Consider the following 19214-nt stretch of genomic DNA (forward strand, 5'->3'; position numbering starts at 1 on the left):
TACTTCTTTAAACATAAAAATAAGCTCCTACTATTGCTCAGGCTTGGATCCCAATCAATATAAACCACATCTCTATGGATGGGAACGGAGCATCTCTTCCTTTTTACATCTTCCAAGGTGATTCTGATGTCAGGTGTGTGGGGAAGCAGTCCTGGAGAAGGACACTGTGCAGATAAGACAGAGGCTGCTGCATCTTCCAAAAAACATTTCCGAGGAGCCCCGCCCAGATTAGCAGGGCTCCAGCTTGTCACATATGTGCAGCATCACTGCGTCTGTGTCACTCGGCTCTGTGACACACAGGTCTTTCCTCCTCTTAATTGCTTACAGGAGCAATTATCTCAACTGTCAAAGGTTAACAAAAGATTTTTCCTTAAAAGCTCTTAAGAAGGCTTTTCCTTTCTTAATCATTAACTAAGCTGACAATTTTATTCACAAGTAAATCACCTGACAGGGATATTTTCAGATTAGTTTTTGGTTCAATAAGTGGATGCGTTTCCGTAAAATGAAAGGACATGGAAGCATAATGACAGGAGAAAAATAAAGCTTTATAAAGTTACTATAATGGCAAAGTCTCCCATCTCAAAGTTACCGGGCTTGCCATGAACTTCCAGAAACCTACTTTGAAGCCTGCTCTGCTTTATTCTTTTAAAATTTTTATTTATTTATTTTTATTTATTTATTTATTATTTATTTATTTATTTATTTATTTAAGAGAGAGAAAGCAAGAGCATGGGCGGTGGGGGTGGGTGGGAAGGGAGAGAGGGAAAGGGAAGGCGAGAATCCCAAGCAGACTTCATCTGCAGCTTGGAGCCCAAGGCAAGTCTCCATCTCATGACCCTGAGATCATGACCGGAGCTAAAATTAAGTGTTGGATGCTTAACCAACTGAGCCACCCAGGAGCCCCAGACTTGCTCTGTTTTAGAATGAATGTAAGTTTGCCTCATTTATAATTCTAACAATATTTATTTCAAGTCAGAATACACTGAATCAACTCATTCTCATCAGAAAGTTAGAAGGAAAATCTTGTTGTGTCTAGTTCTAATACATTTCAGGCCATTTTTAGTTCACAGCTAAGTAAATCACAGTGAACATGACATGGTCTACTTACTGTCTGGTTAAATGTTCATACTTGAAGACTCATATATATATTTTTAATGAGACAAGCCTTATTTTTTTTTTTTTAAGATTTTATTTCTTATTTGTCAGAGAGATAGAGAGCACAGGCAGGGAGAGCGGCAAGCAGAGGGGGAAGCAGTCTCCCTGATGAGCAAGGAGCCTGATGTAGGACTCTATCCCAGCACCCTGGGATCATGACCTGAGTTGAAGACAGATGCTTTTTTTTTTTTTTTAATTTAATTTAATTTAATTTTTATTTTCAGTGTTCCAAAAATCATTGTTTATGCACTACACCCTGTGCTCCATGCAATAGGTGCCCTCCTTAATACCCACCACCAGACTAGCCCAACCCCCTGTCCCCCTCCCTTCCAAAACCCTCAGTTTGTTTCTCAGAGTCCATAGTCTTTCATACTTTGTCTCCCTCTTCAATTTCCTTCAACTTTCTTCTGAAGAAGATGCTTAACCGACTGAGCTACCCAGACATCCCTATGAGGCATGCTTTAATTCATATTATACTAACATACTTCAGTTATAAATATACATATTGACTATTGTCCTGTTTCTTCCTAAATGTTTTTAAGAGGGAAAACCCTGAGCTTATAATTTAATGTATTTGTTTTTGTCTTTTTTTGTTTGTTTGTTTGTTTTGTTTTGAGTTGGAAACTACTGGGATTCAATAAATATTTACTCCATAAACAGAAGCACATTATTCAAAAAGATCCCTTGGAAACCTCCTGGGTGAAAATTATCATCCCAAAATCTTTCTCTTGTTGGTGGTAAATGTTTTCACAGGCTATATATCAAATGTAGCAGTACTTTTGCTATAAAAACTAGAACAACTGCATGATCATAGAACACCAATTTAATTAACTTATTTTTTTTTTAAGGAGTATGGATGCCTTCTCACTCAAACATTGTATCCTGTTTGCTCATAAAAACACTATTTAGGTGCTGGTAATTAAAGAGGCCATAGTTGTAAAGGGAATCACCTTTACGGATAGAATAAAACAGACTTTAGATAGTTTTTCCTCATAAACTTTGTCTTTCAGATTTACGTAAATTCATTGAACTCATCACCTTGTAAAAGTATATGGCATTCTAGTTTCTATAAGAATATCGCTTGTCTTTGTGCAGCAGAAAAATGGCAATGGAAATTATTAGGCCAGCACCATTTGTCGTAGATGTTCCTCATCTTCAAAGAAATAAAGTGCTTTTGTGTGTAATATTTCATCTATTTTGTCAAATTAGCAATGTTCCTCTCAAGGAAAATGTTATTTTCCCCAATTTATTGAAAGAAAGTAATAGAGGCATAAAGACGTTAAGTGACGAAATATGGGTTGGATTTTGAAGGCAAACCCAGCCAAGACCTAAGATGTTTTCTTAACTTTTTAATTTTAAGTACTTACAGATTCATACAAAGTTGCAAAATTATCTAGATGGTGGTCCCGCATACCCTTCCCACAATTTCCTTCAGTAGTAAATTCTTGCATAGCCGTAGTATAATTCTAATACCAGCAAATTGACATTGGAACAATATGCAGAGCCTATCCAGATTTTGTCAGTTTTGTATGTACTCACTTTTGTGTGGAGTGTGTATGTGTGTGTGGGCATGTGTAGGTATGTGAAATTTTATCACGTGTAGATCCATGTCACATCACCACGATTAAGACATAAAACTGTCCATTTCCACTAGGCTTTCTTCATCACCATCCCCCAACCCCTGGTAACCATTTAATCTGATCTCCATCTCTATAATGTTGTGATTTTGAGAATATTATATAAATGCAATCATATACCATGTGGATTCATATTTTTGAGATTAGCTTTTCACACTCAGCACAATATGCTTGAAAGAGCCATTCCAGTTGTTATGTGTATTAAGAGTTCATTCACTTTTATTGCCATATTCCATGGTATGGATGAATCAATTTGTTTAGCCACTCACCTATTGAGAGAAGTTTTGGTTGTTCTCAATTTTTAACTATTACACACAAGATTTTGCATAAACATTAATTTTCATTTTTGTGAGATAAATGCAAAAATTCATTTGCTCAACTCTATGGTTAAAAAAAAGATTTGTTTTCTAAGAGTATGCAAGCAAATAGAATAGGTACAGCTGAGTGGGGCAAGGATGTGGTCGACACATCTATGTATCTTGGTTTGATGTCCAAGCTTCATCGCTTATTACCCATGTGATCCTCATTGATAAAAGGGACATTATAATGATAATGATGCTGTTTTAGTAGGATTACTGTGATGATTGAGCTGTTGGTGATTCATGCCAAGTTTTTAGAACCATGTCTGATGCCCAATAACCTTTCAAGACGTGTCAGCTATTATAATAATGTGCATGACTTTGGCTACTAGTAAGACTAAACGTTGTTGGTTAACTTGTTGGATTTCTTCAACAATTAATGATGCTAAAATATACTAATATTACCTAGTAAGTTTTTTATTAATTTGTTTTATTTTTATAACCTTTTGGGCACAAATGAGATCTAATGTTTCAATTAATATTTAAAATAAAAAGATTTTTTTTTAATAATCAACAATGAAATTTAAAAGGTTCCTGAGAGGGGCGCCTGGGTGGCTCAGTGGGTTAAGCCGCTGCCTTCGGCTCAGGTCATGATCTCAGAGTCCTGGGATCGAGCCCTGCATCGGGCTCTCTGCTCAGCAGGGAGCCTGCTTCCTCCTCTCTCTGCCTGCCTCTCTGCCTGCTTGTCATCTCTCTCTGTCAGATAAATAAATAAAATCTTTAAAAAAAAAAAAAAAAAGGTTCCTGAGAATCCCATCTATTATAAAATTCACTAGTTTTATGTGTGGAAGTGCTACTAGACATATTCAGGGGTGCTTTAATGAGCTTGCTGATATGGGGATGAAAAATGTAGTGCAGAATTTTCCTTATATCTGCACAATATAATGGCAATCTGTCAAAATTAGCCAAACTTTTTCTATTCAATACACTGGTGGTATTCAAATAATGTAAATTATGGTTCCAAATAGGATATAAAACTGTGTTGAATATAAGGAAAAAGGAAACCTCAAAACCACCTTCAAAACATATTTAAACTTTAAAACATTTCTGAACTTTTAAAGGGTCCCAAGGGCAGAGAACAAAGTCTGGGGATAGTGTCTTGATAAAAGCAGACAAAAGTGTTCTCTGGCCATAATCCCTCAGGCCAAATATACTATGTGATTTGGCCTAAACCACTTTCCCACTTCTGTTTTGCTTCACTCTAGAGTGTTTAACAAAAATGCAATAAAGAGTAAATATTTGCTTTGGTGAGCTTATTTTTCTAACAGCTGCCCATCCAGCCTATGTACACATGCTAAAACCTTTCCTATTGTCATAAAATTGTTATAAATATGGGTATCTTATTCATTCATTGAGTACATGTCAGGAATGCCTACTATATAAAGGCACCAATCTGGCCAATGAGATCATAAGGTTGACCAACACAAACAAAGAGAATTTCAGGAGATTATCCTGCTGGGGAGACTAGCATCTTACTGATAAGCAAGTAAATGACTACGAGGCATAATTTCAGGTAAGGACATGGGTGCCAGAGAATGAGGTAAGGCAGGGGTGAGGAGAGACGCACTGTTGTAGAAGGTGATCCGGGAAGGTCTCGATGACCAAGTGATGTGAAAGAAGCACAATTAAACAAGGTAAATAAGGGCGCAATCGTTTATGGAAGAGTTTTTCTATGGAAAGAACAGAAAGTTCTGAGACCCTGACGTGAGAAAAATGAGTGCTCTGTGTTAGTGCGTTCAGGCTGCAACAACAAAATTACTACAGACTGGGTTACTTACGAGAAAAAGAAATTCATCTCTCACAGTTCTAGGGCCGGGAAGTCCAAGGCACTGGAAGCTTTGGTGTGTGTTGAAGACCCTCTTCCTCCTTCATAGACAGCCATCTTGTAACCTCATACACCGGAAGGGTGAGGCAGTTCTCGGGAGCCTCGTAGAAGGGCATTTCTCCCATTCATGGGGACTGCACCCTCATGACTGAATCACCTCCCAAAGGACTTAGCTCCAAATACCATCCCATTGGAGGTTAGGTTTCAATGTATGAATTCTGGAGCACACAAACATTCACTGTATATAGTAGTTTTAAGGCCAAGTGAAAAACCCAGAGTTGTGCCAAGAACAATTTTGTAAAACATCTCAGAAACCTTTCTGAGTTCCCGATGGTCTGCAGAGCCCATAGTACTAAAGTTCAAAGCACTGAGAACCACTGCAGTCACTGTTTACATGTCCATCTTTCATCCCAGCATGTGCAGACCTCGAAGCCAAAAATAGTGTCTTAATCATCTCTGAGTCCAAAAGGTCAGAGACTGTATGGGATAGGGCACTCATAAAGTCAATATTTGATCGATTATTTAAAAATCCCTGAGATTAATTTTGTTCCAAAGAACATGATACAATTTGTGTTTCAGCTAATTGTTATATATAGAACACCTGGCCACTGTAAGAGAGGAAACAAATAATAATCGTAACCTTTTTTTTCTCCGGTTTATTCCTTCTCAACGACAATATTAACTGTCTCCAAACTACATAAACCGATGTCCTGATTTTGTTTACCTGGAATTGGAAAGAAGATAAAAATTTATTTGTTGTTCAACCCTGTATGATGATACTATTTGATGAGTCAAATAGTATTTCCTAGGTATTCATTAAAATCTATCTGTTGGGTGCCCACCACATCCAAATCAACGTGAAAATACTGAGGATGTGCAAATGACAAAGTTTCTGAACGACTAACTGTTAGTAGAATGAAGTCAATGATGAACAGAATTACTTAGTATAGCATGAGATGCCATTAGGAAGGAGAGTTACGTATGACAAAAAGATGGTCACTGGAGATTAGACCACTTGTGTATACAAATTTTAGTTGAATAAGAATTTATGAAATCAAGATGCACATAGACCACTTAGGATAACCATTAAAAGAACAATTTTAGAATGTATAACTTCCAGATAGTGGTGGCACTAAAAGGAAATAAATTTAAAAGATGGTTGATTCAATAGAAACAATGACAAAAATAACCACATAAAGTAAGTATGTTAAATAGAAAATGCTAGATAATATAATTAACTAAAACTCAAATACATCAATCATCATAATGGATGAAACACACTTCAGAAGACATACATATTCACACTGAATTAAAGTCTAGGTTGTTTAAAAGGAAAGAAAATAAGTAGAAAAACAGAAAGTGTTCAAAGAAAGAGAATAAAATATTATTCTAGGGAAATGAAATTCGGCACAGCCATATTAATATCAAACTAAAGTGTATTTTATTTTTATTTATTTTTTTAAAGATTTTATTTATTTGACAGAGAGAGAGATCACAAGTAGGCAGAGAAGCAGGCAGAGAGAGAGGGGGAAGCAGGTTCCCTGCTGAGCAGAGAGCCTGATGTAGGGCTCCATCCCAGGACCTGAGGATCATGACCTGAGCCGAAGACAGAGGCATTAACCCACTGAGCCACCCAGGTGCCCCACAAAAGTGTACTTTAAGAAAAAAAAGGAATCTGAGGAATATGAGGGATACCACGTAGTGGTGCAATAAAAACTCTAAGGCCTAGAGACCACAGTACCATGTGATCAGTTACATAGGTGATAAAGTGAAAGAGGGATTTGAGGGTGAATTGATTGGGAGGTTTGTCATTTGGTGATTGGGTACTTTTACTTGAAATGAAAGATCTAGAGAAATATGATAGCCTAAGCCTAAGGTACTGACACCAACCCAAAAGTTTCTAGTGGGGGACCTCTGAGTACTCTACCCCAACACCCTATGAGATTAGGAGTTAGCATTATATACCCAGACCTTCCAGAAAACAGAGATGCGGAAGCACCACTGTATGGTCCTGTCAGATGGGGCCTTCCCTTCCAGTCTCCTGTGCCCTGGTTGCTCCTGTGGTGGGATCAGAAATAGAAGCTACCTAGTGGGCAAGATGGAAGTATGCAATACGGACTCACATGTTTGAGAGGAAGCCAGGGAGTTTTAACTTTGTGAAAGCAACTATAAAGCCTGTGCCCCTACCAGAGACATCCCTGAGCAGAGTATGGATGATGCCATTGAAGAGACAAGACAAAACCTACAGGCAGTGGGAGGAAGAAGCAGCAGGGGCTTGTATGCATAGTATGCCCCCCCAAAATAATTTAATACAACTTTTTTAGTTCAAGTTGTTGAAAGGTTTAAATAAATATTGGGTCACTGAACTACAATGATGGAAATTTCATTTTGTGAACTTCTCTGGTATTTCTCATGGCAAAACCATAAAACCCGAACAGAGCAGGTAGGACTATGGAATGTTCTACTGAATGTTGTCAACTTCTAGTTGCTCTCTTCTAAAATAAAGACATATTAGTCTTGATGAGGGACATTACGTTTTTTAACCAGGACTTGGGAATTTCATTTCTTCATTAAACCAATATATCTTCAGTGCCTTCTAGGTTTTAGGCAAAAACAGAGAAACATGGGAGACACTAGTAGGGAAAGTCAATACCGTCCTTGCTCTCATAATGCATTTACATATATAAATTTTACATATATATTATATATAAATTATATGTATATAGATGTTATATATGTATTATGTACATATAATAATATATAAATATATATAAATCTATTAATCTAAATTTATCTATTTATATGTAGATAGTAGATTTAAAGTAGATTTATCTATTGACACCTGAGAACTCATGTCACTCCTCATACCTACTGAATAATACAGCCCACAGTTCTATTTTTGTGGTATTCTCTTTTTAGCTATTTTATGTTTGCTCATTTTCAAAATACTTCCAACATATTTGATCTTTTTTTTTTTTAATGAAGAAGAGAATACTGAAATGTTGATTCAGTTGTGTCTCATAACCTGGTATAAATGAGTCAGAGTTGAAAGCTCTTCGGCATGCTCATGCAGGGAATCTTTAATCTCAATTGGTTGCTCAATGAATGTAACCCAAAAAATCAGGTGCTTAATTATGAATAAAAGGAACAACTTTACAGAACACGAAAATAGTGTCAGAAGAATGTTGTCAGTTCCTGTGTTATAGAGAATCTGGCTTTTGGTTTCATGGAGTTAGGATCAGCCTTATAACATATTTTCTATTTCATAGATATATTTTAAAATTTTTCTCGGGGACTCAGTAGACTGTATTTGTCTCACCCAAATGAAACCGAATTAAAGAAACCAAAATGTGCATTTCCATGACTTGCTTGTGGTGAATGGAAGGGAGTCCTGATTAGGCTCCCCTTTCTTTCAGATGCCTGCTTTTTCCATCTGGTTGCTCGATGTCTAGGGGCCCATGTCTAGAAAAGGAACCAGTAAAAGTGAGGCAGGGCAGCTTACCAAAGTGTTAATAGAACAGCAAACTTGAACTTTCCCAAAAGTCCACAGAAAAATTCTATTGCTCTCATGGGTCTGAATTAAGATACACACCTGGAGTCATTCACTCTTATAAGTGTTATAATTACCCTTAGATCTGCATTTCCAGAACTCGGGTGAAATCTTGTCCTGAAGGGTAGGTATCTTGAAATCAGGAACCCTTAGGCAAGAGAAAGGTGGGAGTGGGTGCAGACCTCAGACGAAGAATCTGCCACCCTAGGAAAAGAAACAAATTTGCCCTTCATTTCAGTGGTATCAATAATTAAATTTCTAAAAAGGTGGACAGTGAATTCTCAAATCTGGAAATGTTTAAGAATAGCGTTGAGGAGATGTACGCTAAAAATTGGAAGGTAAATATGATCTTTGAACCCCCTCCCCCACCAGTCCTGAGATTTTATGGTCTGTGAGCTCTGCCATGGCAGGAGGTTCCCACTCGATGGTAGCGAGCCAAGGAGGCACATGATTGCGGTTTGTTTCGTTTTATTTTAAAGTTTCACAGATGAAACACTGTTGAGACACTGCTTTTGCTGACATTATTTAACTTTATGGTTTCTCTGTTTTCTTTCTCTCCTTTTCTTTTTCTTTTCCTTTCTCCCTTCCTTCAAGTATAGATTAAACAAGTGACATGGAAGTGAAGACTATACCTTTAAGGTAGAAAGTGAGAGAGTGGTATAGAAATGGGCGTTCTGCCGAATGCTTACTTGGAAATCAGCAGGTTACCTCTGGGAATTCTGCTCCTCCGACTGGAGTATCAGACTTCTCATTTGCCCAATGCTATCTATAGAGTCGCAAAACCACATAGAATATTTTCATCATAATTAACATGCATAGATATCAATCTTTAAGCTTCTATTGATGGGTTCAGGCAAAAATAAAAATTTATAGACATCTAAAAAGAATTCCAACTCTTAGAACAAAAGAGGGAGCAAACAGACTTCACAATTTGCCAATGTTAGCATTTTAAAAAATACCGATCTCTGAAATAAATTGTGAAGAAAGATATTTAAAATTAAACATTTGTAGGGGCACCTGGATGGCTCAGTTGGTAGAGCACGTGATTCTTGATCTTGGGGGTCTTGGTTTGAGCCCCATGTTTGGTGGAGAGATTATTTAAAAATAAAACCTTTAACAAAATCAAATATTTGTAAGGTCACAATAATGTATCAAATACTTCACAAAGTTGAGAGTTACACCAACATTAAGAAGATAAAAGAACCGAGGACTGTATTGCCGACCCCCTCCTGTGGATGTAAGTTTCATGCTTCCTTGAAGTCTTGTTCAATAAATGTTTCCCAGTGGTATGGTCTCTATGGCACACTACATCTTGCAACCAACGTCTATGTCCCTTTCAGTTATTGATTTTGGGTTTGTTGGTTTCCACAATCCACTGTCCCAGTAGGTTTTCCATTTAAATCATAATTTTGTGCATTCACAAACATACATTCATTTTTAATTCAGCAAATATTTTTCAGGTGTCTATCATGCAGAATTCGGAACATTGATCACACGGTATTGTAGGAGCTGACTAGACCTGAGTGTGACTTTATCCTGCAGTCTCCTCATCTGCTAAATCAGAATATTTCTTACATGATTGTGTGGTTGACTGAGTTACAGTGTAAAGCAAGCATTCCCTAAATAAAAACATTGACTCTTGTCCTTATTGCTGTTACAAAGTGGATGACACAACTTATCAACTAGAACAAATGAGCTCTGTGATGGCAGGAGGTTCCCACATGATGTTAGCCAGCCAAGAGGGACTTGGGGAGCACATTCTCGGCACTCAGAATGTCCTGATGCTTGGGAAGGCTTCCTGTTCTCATCATTATTTTACATTTGTCACACACACACACACACACACACACACACCCTAAATAAATAACATACATACAGAAAAAACACACAAAAAAACTGGCCTATGTTGAATTAAAAATTATGACAATAAAATGGAAATAATGAAGTTAAAACAGGATTTCAGAAGAAATTATTTCACATAAAGGTCAGTAAAGTGTAAGATAGTTTAGAAAGGTTTTCTGAAGTCTGGGTGCCCAATTTCAATTTCCAATATATCTTATTGCAGCATGCATCTGTACTTTATTTTTAGGTGAAACCATTTTTTTCTACTAATTATGTACTGCCCTTATTACTATAAATTAGGTGTAATAGGAGAAGCAAAAGAAGAAATGAAAGTGGCCCCTATGTATGATACGTATATATTCATATTCATATATATTTATATTCAGCTAATTACGTAGGTTAGATGACCACTGTTCTAGAGAGAAATGTAATTTCTTTAGCACAGAGAAAATATATTTACATATTGTGTCTGTGTATATATATTAATATATATTCAATATAATATATTGAATATATATACTGAATATATATTGATATATATGATGCATATATATACTGAATATATATTGATATAGATATATAAGATATGCATCATATATATCTATATATGATACATATATAAAATATGTATATTTTATATATGTATATATATGTATACATATAAAAATTGAACATACATTGAATATATATGTATTTATTTATTTATTGAAAAAAAAAAGAATGAAATGGCTAAAGAACAATTCCAGAGGAATGTTACTCAGTAGCTGAGCCGCGTAACAGAATACAGAATACCATGGACTGACTGCAGATCTGCGGTGGAGAAATTAAAAATAAAGAGGAAACGTTTTAAATTAACGGGAGAAATCAGAGAGACTTTAAACTCTAGCAAGATCTCGGGTACTCCCCGGATCAGCAGTGTCAGTCCCCAGGGAGCACGTTAGAAATGCAAATTCTCGTGCTCCGGCTCGGAGATCTGAATCGGCCGCTCTGCGGGTGGGGACCCCGACTCTGCCTTTCAACAGTGGGTTCTGAAGGCCACTTAAGCCGGGGGCGGACTGTGCGGGCGGGGGCGGGGGTGGGACTGGGGGCAGGGCTGTGGCCCACACAGCAGTAAAAGCTCGGAGCCGACACGTGCTGCGCCCCGCCCTGACCCGGGAGACTCCGGCCCAGTGAGCGGGCGGGCGCCCCCAGCGCTGCCCAGTCCCCTGCTTCGGCTTCTGCCCGGCTCCTCCGCGGCGCCCCGCCCCCGGTTCCCAGGGAAGCTCCACGCCTTTGGGTTTTGTTTTGTATTTTACTCTGCATAACAAAGGAAGTCTCCTGTCGGCTGGCTTTTCAGTTAAAGCCAATCAAAGGGACCAATCGAGGTGTGCTGCTTAATGAAAAGACAGGCTTCTTCCCAAGGAATTTTGCCATCTGTTTTGATTTATTTATTTATTTATTTATTTATAAATCACTGCTTCTTGTCTGTCTTCCCCTCTGAGATGGGAACTACTCTAGGGCAGAAACTGTTTTTGTACATTTTTCTAAATCGTTGGTGTCTCAGGATGCTTGTGGGAGACTCGGTAACGTTGAGATGACAAATTAATGCTCCAATGATAAGTGTCTGAAATGGGAATTGGTACAGCATAAGTTCCTTTTCTTTCTTTCCTCCTTCCTCCCTCCGTTCGTTCGTTCATTCCTTCTTTCCAGAGATTTTATTCATTTGACAGAGAGAGAGGGAGAGAGAGCGCGAGACAGCCAGAGAGGGACCACAAGCAGGGGGAGTGGGAGAGGGAGAAGCAGGATCCCCTCTGAGCAGGCAGCCGGATGTGGGGATTGATCCCAGGACCCTGGGATCATGACCTGAGCCAAAGGCAGATGCTTAAGGACTGAGCCACCCAGGCGCCCCAGGTACTGCGCAGGGTTCTGATGACGCTCATTTATTCACACATATAAATATATGAGAGAAAGGTGCACACATTGGAAACATGTTTTTCTGTATCAATTGATGTGCAATTTAATTTTGATACACCTATTCTAACACATACGCTATAAAAATGCCACATTATCAGAGAAATCCTTCCTGAAGAATCTAACACAGCTTATCCTGGTTTCCGTATCATTTAATTTGACTTATTTTCATTAAAATATATCAAATATTTGCTTTTATCCATTGACTATTATTCCTTATGGAGTTCAAGTTCAGTAAGGGCATAAATATTGACTATCTGCTTTTTTTTCTGTGTATAAGACCTACAACAGTACATGGCACTTAATAAATGTGCAATATCTGTGAATGGAAAATTCATGAGTGAATTGAATAAATAAATTTATTAGTAAATAAATGAATTTTACATAAAGCTGGCCCTATTCTTGTTGTTAATACACACATGCTTATTGCGTATATTACTTGAAATGTTATTTGAAATACTGCATATACTATTCAGTTCCAAAAAATACTTATTTATTGGTATAATAAACAAAATAGGCTATAATACAAGGGCATGATGCCCTCTAATTTGGAGGAATTCAGTTTTTCGGTTTTTCTCCAATTACTTTTCTCTTCCTTCTCCTGTCTTAACTCTTTCATCCCTTGGGTTGGTCAGAATATTTGGTTGGTTCTTTAACAATTTCCTTTTAGCACTTCTGGGCAGTAACTATAATATTTTCTGTATTTCATATGTATCTCCAATAATCATTTTATTATCATTTCTGACACAGTGGTATAATGTCCTAGTGCCTCTTCTCCATTCCTTCCCGAGAATACACAAATGATCATTCTCAAGGCTCAAATTACTAAGTACCATACATTAAAAATTTTATTAAAATAGCCTAAACGTTATAGTTTAGAAAAGCTGAAACCTTCAGGGATTGTGGCTTAACCAGACAGGGGTTCCCGCCATCACACCAAGTGTCCAGAAGTATGAAGACGATTCACATAAAAGTGACCACCATCCCAGATCCTTCTCATTACCTTCTCAGGCATCTTTACGGCTACTTATGGGCTATTCAGTCTTCATGGTCGCCATATGACCAGCCCATCTCCAGTTTTCCATCAGTATCATAGGCTGTAAAAAGGAAAAAGGACAAAAACTAAAGGTGTGTGCTGAGTTGTTTTTTTGCAAAATGCAAGGAGCTTACAGTGAGTCTACCTTGCTAAATTTCGCTTTCCATCCCTTTGACCAGAACTAGGTCACATAATTATCCCTAGCCTTCAGCAAATCTGGGAAGAGATCTGTCATGTTTATCAGCCACATTGTCATTCTGAATAAAACTAAGTTCTCTTAGAAAGGAAGAATGTAGGTAGCTGTTACCTATAAAGGGCATCCACAAAGCGGTTCCCTTGATGTAACTAATGAGTAGAACAAGTCATTACATTTTTTATGAAACCCTTACATAAACATACACTTCTCTCCTTTTAAAAAGCCTCTGCTTGGACCACATATCCACATTTTTGCTTTACCAATATTAATGGACTTAGCTCTAAACAAAATTATATGTCAATTCCGTGAACAGAATGGTGAGACCCTCCAAACCAATTTAAAATCAAAATGAGGGTAATAAGAAATCGCAAGGCAAGCCAAACTATTCAATTAGCCTTTCATAGTAGAATTTACGAATTAATGTGCCACAACAAAAATTGCAAATTCTGATTTTACAGATTCTTGGTTTTTCTATCCTTAATAGAGCTTTCAGACAGTTTTAGGCACTTCCGACAGACATTCTAAGTGCCCGCGTGTGAACAGAGCTGGACTGGTTATCCTGCTTTCTTGTGCATTAACTGGTGTCAGTGCCGTAGTTCAGTGTGCAGAAGCAGACAATGTGGCAACCATTTCATATTTCCAAGGTCGTTTACTTTTTGACATTGAGAAGAGTCCAATAATGTATTTGTCTCAGCACTGGCACATGAAGGAGTTGGGAAGAGAATAAAAAGTGCTTTTTTTCTTTTTTTTTTTTCCTTTTCTCCAATTAAAATTAGCTTTCAGTTAAATTACTAAGTCTTCCCCAAAGCGAAATGTTTTCATGTTAATTTTATGTCTATTTCTCAGTAGGAATATATTCTCTTTTTAAATCACTTCTTATTTTTAAAGAGGAACAAGTTAACCAAATTAAACTGGTTATGATACTTGCAATTACTTTTATGTTAGTATGGGTATCAATAGATTCTGATCACTTAAGAAGATACTTACCTTTTCAATATAAAAAAAATCACAATCATTTTCACATGGAACTTCAGCATATTATTGTTTGTTCCCTGATGATGGTCCATTTTATTTCCTTTTTTCCCCGTTATTGTTATTTAATTTAAAATATTCCATGCAAGATGGGAAACCATGCACCTAGAAAAGGAAAGTGGGTACATTTCAATGAGGTGCACTTGATATGGTAACACCCAAATAGCCTGAAGGCCATATAAGTTTATCTGGATAGTATGATAATCCCAATTCATAAATTATGTATGCCTAAACCCTTTTCACCTTAGGCAGTTTCAGAATGTCCAAAAAACATCAAACTTAGTGCACTCAAATCAATGATTTAAGTCATCTTAATGGCCAATTAAGACCACTGCAGAGATAGTTTAATCCATTATGCACAGTTGACTAACAGTGAAAAAACTTCAAGGATTTTACCCTAGATTTATAGACACGCTCCTTCTTTCTAACTTTAACCTCTTACTCCCTTGCTGATACCATGTGTAGTTTTACCAAAGGTGGGAGGGAATTCATTGTCTCAATGAAAAGAGAAATGGATATTTGGCCCCATAACCTGTGTACTAACAGAACACTAGACCAGGAAAAGAGAGAGCACATTTTAAAGACACAGCAAATGAAGATTTGTTGAATGGTGATGATGAGATGATTGATAATCCTAATGAAAACATCAGCGATGTCACCCGTATCTACTGTTACAGACACAAAAAAATCAGGAAATTTCCACATGAAATAGATCATCCCACTGCTAAGGTATAAATATGTGGGTAAATGATGGCGGGTGGGGGAGGCATCTCTTCTTCTTGACTGGGGATATTTTATAATAAAGATTACTAGATTTTTAATTAATTGATCTTAGCTGCTGTACAATTACTAATCACTAAGAACCTTTTATTGAAAGTTAGCTTTTTTCCTCTTGTAAGCATACCTCCTAAGACTCTCCAAGAAATAGAAGCAAACATGAATTTCTATAAAGCTAATTTCCAGTGAAATGTGAAAAGAATCATTACAGACTGAAAAGAATGTCAGAGGAAATAAAGAAGGATATTGGAATTATCCATTGACCAAATCAACAAAATCTGCAACCTTAGTATAGCTTCTACTTGAATACCCTCTGTGAATGAAAACTCATTATCTTATTAAGGCAACCTGTTTTATTGTTTCATAAACTCAACGTGTGATGACAAAATTCTTTGTTTGGTCGATTCATTCATCTGTTGCTCAATGAGCACTTAGTCTCGACTAAGTACTGAAATCTACTCTCGGGTTTGATTAGTAACTTTTAGTCCTATTCACTTAAGCCCTAGAACAAAGTTATTCCTTTGCACGGGCAAGCTCTGAAATACTCATCGTGTTTTCTTCAAAAATACTTTTTCTTCCAAGTTAACAGTTTAATGGGTTCTGCTGTTTTCCTATAAAATACTATCTTTACTCATCAAAGTCTTGTCCAGATATCAAACCGAGAATTTCAAATACATATTCTTAACATTCCATAATGAGATTCTTGCTTTTCAGTTCCATATACTCATTTTCTACTAATGCAACATATGCTTTTGTTTCCAGCAGCCTCTTGGCCCTGCTGGTGATCATTGACTTATAGCCAAGTCAGATCTGGTAACCATGAACTACTGTCTGCACTATCCACTACTTTATATTTCCTTTTCTCTTTTTTAAAACACAAAGCATGACTTGAGATTCATCTTATCGAATTTCATATTCTTGGTACTCACCCAGCATTCCAGTCTTTTTAGATAACCTGAATCTCAATCTTGTCATCATCTGTTATATTATTCCTCCTAGTTTGGTACCATCTCGAATTCAGAAAGTGACACATTCAGCCTTCTTCATAAATCTGCATCCCATCCTCTCCTTACAGCTGGGGCCAACTGATCCATGTCAGTAAGATAGACTATTGTCTAAGTCCAAGAGCAATCTTTCCCCAAAAGGAAGTATTTTAAACAGTTTTCAGTCTTACTCTTGACAGAAATCTTCCATGGTATCATATGGATATGATAGAGACATGCAGACTGAATTTTGATGCTATTAAGTAGATCTTAATGTTATTTAATATCCACAGATAAATTGCAATGCATATTATTTGAAATATTGGATTGGAAAAAAAAGGAAATCATGGATTTTTATATGGGATTGCAGAGAACATTAACCTAAATACCTATGACTGTATATTTTTTAAAAAATAAATGGAGTTAAAAGCAAAGAAACAAATTCTACTTAACTCTCACATTTTGCCATTTGAATTTTTCTAGAATTTAGTGAGATTTTTAGACTCAAAGTAGCTCTCTGATATTCAAGGGATTAAGTTACTGTAGAACTACACATATTCAAGTATAAGTCCTTCCTGGCTTTATCTATTATGGATTTGAAATAATTTCCCAGAATATTTGTGGGATTTTTTTACAACAAAAATGCTTATGGCATAATAGCTTTGACCAGATTTAAAGAAAAGGTATAGTAGTTTCAAGAAACCAGAGTTCTTTCCATTTCAGCTTAGGAATGTAATTTTTTATTTTTGTTGTTGAAGATTAATTTTGTTGTTGAAGAGTGCTTCTCTGTTTGAGCAATACCCCTGGTTTCTTTCTGCTGCTTTTCATTCATTTCTTCTCCTGGGGGAGATGTGACTTATTCCACTCCCAAGTGAGAGGAGGCTCAGCTGGTGGGCTGAATGTCTCTCTTTGTGTCTCTGATATGTGCCTACCTACAGAGGGCATTCATTCTCTCTGCTTTTCTCTTGTGTTACTTTGGAGGAGAAAACCTAATTCTCAAGTGGTTATTAGCAAATTCATCTTCTCCAACATAGACTTTTTTGTTAATGAAGGTAATATTTCATTTCTGTCTAACTCCTATGATTTTTATTTAATTGAAAAGTGTTGTCATGTATTTAACCCCCCAATAGACAACATTTTATTGATGAAAGAAGGAATAAAAAAATCGAGTAGATACATATGATCTTAAAAAATGCATACATTTAGGGGTGCCTGGGTGACTCAGTGGGTTAAGGCCTCTGCCTTTGGCTCAGGTCATGGTCCCAGCATCCTGGGATCGAGCCCTGCATCGGGCTTTCTGCTCAGCGGGAAGCCTGCTTCCTCCTCTCTCTCCCTCCTCTGCCTGCCTCTCTGCCTACTTGTGATCTCTCTCTGTCAAATAAATAAGTAAAATCTTTAAAAAAATGCATACATTTAAACAAACAAAAAGATTAATCATATATATATGTGTATATATATATATATACATATGTGTGTGTGTGTGTGTGTGTGTGTGTGTGTATATATATATATATATATATATATATATATATATAATTATAAATTGCCTCTCCATCCATCAGCAATCAACTCATCAACCTAACACTTTTTTGGAGTGGGGAAGGTAAGAGTCAGGCACTGAATGCAAGTCAAATTTGGCTTCTTTCTGGACAGATATTTTATTCATTAATTAAGAGTATTTTCTATATGTTTTCCCTATTTTAAGTTTTAACCCATGATCACTGATCCTTAGAACTGAGAGCTATGGCTGAAAGTGATCTCATTCAATAACTTCTTGTTCCCAGATAGACATTTAATGATGTTGACATCCAACAGTTGTCTTATGTTGATAGATTCCAAAACAGTATCAATTTTATTGATCTCACGATAATACTAGCTCAGTTTTATCTAATCTACACTCACACTGTTACATAAAGTACAGGTTGTTTAACAAGTAGTGAGAGGGGATTGTAAATTCCTGAGACTGATGAGCGTTTATAAATTACCAGATGAATTTTTCTGAGAGTTAAAGATAGAAAGTGTAGGCACTCTGAGTAGTCCACCCTAATATTTCACAAATAAACAGTAGTAATTTTTTTTCTACTTGCTATAGTCCATCTTAAGTACAGAAAACCCCCTATTGATTTATTTCTTGATCTTTTTCCCAAGGTCTTTGCACAAAGTATGACTAATCACAGGGACACAGTAGAATTTTATTTCAATTTCATTCCTACTTTTGTCATTTTTAGCATGTGATTCTCCCAAATATTAGGAGTCTAATATGCTATTTAATGGTTTAGATAGCAGAAGTTATTATTGGATTCTTGAAAAGCATTTATTTAACCTAGAACAAACTATCTTTCCCTTCATTTTATAATGGCAATGATATTTCTAATCTTCATACATCATGAAGTGTTTGACATCACATTTACATTTATATTCCCTAAATTAAGGTTTGAGCATATGTCCTGAGAGAAACATATTTGCTAAAGGATCTTGGGGAATAGTGATATTTGTTACACTGACTTTTTAAAAGATGACTATCCAATCATTAAAGTATTTAATAGTTGATTACCAGTGATCTTTAAAAAATAATCTTAACTTTTTTTGAATATCGCTTTAAGTTCTGTTTTGTTTTGTTTTTGTTTTTGTTTTTTTTTTTAATATCAACACTAGTGACATGATGGAGTGTAGAAGAAAGATTTTTAAGTGTTAAACTGGAACTCCATAATCAAATTACTTTATAAGCAAAATGTATATATGTAGATGGAGGAAAGTATAAACAACTCCAACATATTTATTAAAAATAACATTGAAAAGAATCCAAAGCATCAATACTAATTTTTTTCTATGGAAAAATGAAATAAAAATTCACCTCTAGGAGCTGTATTCT

This window comes from Lutra lutra, chromosome 3, assembly GCF_902655055.1.
Source record: "Lutra lutra chromosome 3, mLutLut1.2, whole genome shotgun sequence".
Classification (NCBI taxonomy): domain Eukaryota; kingdom Metazoa; phylum Chordata; class Mammalia; order Carnivora; family Mustelidae; genus Lutra; species Lutra lutra.